Source organism: Heterocephalus glaber, unplaced genomic scaffold (assembly GCF_053883595.1).
Source record: "Heterocephalus glaber isolate CG9 unplaced genomic scaffold, H.glaber_assembly_v1.0 deba00000281, whole genome shotgun sequence".
Classification (NCBI taxonomy): domain Eukaryota; kingdom Metazoa; phylum Chordata; class Mammalia; order Rodentia; family Bathyergidae; genus Heterocephalus; species Heterocephalus glaber.
In genome coordinates this window covers 12,616,678-12,618,556 of record NW_028258139.1, presented here as the reverse complement: position 1 = coordinate 12,618,556, position 1,879 = coordinate 12,616,678, and the positions used below count along the sequence as shown (strand labels likewise).

The 1,879-nt window shown below is 56.3% G+C and overlaps 1 protein-coding gene across 2 annotated transcripts in view; it reads right to left on the bottom strand.

The window, feature by feature from the left end:
- Eppk1 (epiplakin 1) overlaps positions 1 to 1,879 on the bottom strand; it is a 31,683-nt gene that overhangs the window by 27,232 nt on the left and 2,572 nt on the right. The window lies entirely within an intron of this gene.

Genomic DNA, 1,879 nt, shown 5'->3' with positions numbered 1-1,879 from the left:
CTGTAGGAGACAAAAAGTCTCAATCAGGGACCCTGAGTGGGTGGGCAGGCAGGGAAGACAGTCATGAGGTCAATTCCAGACCTCCCCCAGCTGAAGCCCAAGAGCGTGGGATGGTAGCGGAGGGCCCAGGCGCAGCTGGCCTCCTGGGACATAGGGGGTACTCTATGGGAGGGGAGATCTCTCTGCCCACAGGTCACCTGTGGAGGGGCGACAGGTGCTACTCAGCAACCAAAGTAGACTTAAGGGACAGTGTGCCCACAGGGACCCAGGACTGGCCAGCAGGCTGCCTGTCAGGGCTTGAGGGCTGTTTCTCTCGCTGGATCATCCTCTGACCTCCACTCCAGGACCCCAGGGTCCCGAGGCAGGAAAGTGGGGCCCTTCCTGGGCCTCTCATTGCCCATAGCACTGCTGAGAGTTCAGTCTGCCCCATGAGCCCTGCTATGGCCCCTCTGCTCCTCTGCCATGGAGGCCCCAGTCCCCACAAACATGTTTCCTACCCAACCCCTGCCTGGCCCTGGTAATCTAGCTCCAGGCCCTAGTACTCCACCAACTATAGCTGCCCAGGCCTGTCCCCTTCTGAGCTGGGCTGGACTGACTGCTCAAAAAAGATTCATCAATGTCCTAACCTATAGTACCTGTGAAGAGTGTGACCTTATTTGGAAACAGGATGTCTGTGGACTTAATTATGATGAGATCATACTGCAAGCGGCTGGCCCTAATCCAGTATACCCAGTGTCCTTATAAGTCAGACACATAGGAGAAGATGGCCATGTGACAGCCTGAAGCCACCAGGAGCTGGGAAGGGCAGGAAGAGCCCTCCCCTAGAAGCCTGTGGAGGGAATGTGTTCTCTCACACCTTGATCACAGAACTCTGGACTGTGCTGTTTTTGGCCCCAGTCTGGCTCACTGTACACCCCGCCCCTACCCTGTACTCACCTGCCCTGACAAGCTGGGCCTGCACCCTATGTCCTCAGAACCAAGGCCTGGCCCCTCTATTGCTCCATACTCTCAGTGCTACCGGACCCTTCCCTCTGCTCAGAAGCCCATCCAGGACCCCAATGGGCTTGTTCCCTCTTTGCAAGGTCTGAGGGATTGGCCCCAACCACATTCACCCCACTCACTTTGTCTAATTCAACAAATGCACTTTGGATCTGACTATTAGGGATATGTGGAGTGTTGCCTGAGTAATAGGATCCTGCTTTGCTTCCATTTAGCAATAAAATCAGAAAGCTCCCCAGCCTGCTTTCAGACCCCAAAATCTACAGCTTGGCCCAGCAAGCTGCTCAGTGCTGCTGGTGACCAGGACATCAAGAGGAGAGAGGGCCTTCATCTGGCAGTCTTGGGTGCCCTCCACCCACTCTCACTCTGCCCCTGGATGGCACCAAGATTCTCCCCACAGCTCGTCTGCAGGATGCCACTCCACACTGGTGCACCTCCCTCACCTGTGTCCTGGCACCTCATTGGCAGCCTTCCTGTTCCTGCTGCTTGGGCGTCCATATCAGGGAGCCTCCCTGACCATCCTTGGCCACCTCAGGGGGTCTCTGCCCTCCCAACACCATGTGCATGAGAAGCAGGTGAATGGTGAAGAGTGGGGTTGAGGGTAAAATGAGTTTATCACCCAGTCCGTGATAAACCGGGAGCTTTGATGTCACATGTCCTGGTGGGTATGCAGATGTCACCCAGCTTAGGGAGGGCTATGGGCACACAGATCCACTGTCAGTCCCTTCAGGAACCACCTCAGCCCAGGGCACCTCCTTTCTGGAGTGGCCAATGAGAGGCTCAGTTCTTTCACATGACTTGGGGTGACTCTAAGGGCTGTCACAGCTTCTAAGCACCCATGGGGCTACCCCTAAGACTGTGTCCCAGCCCCCGCCCCCCC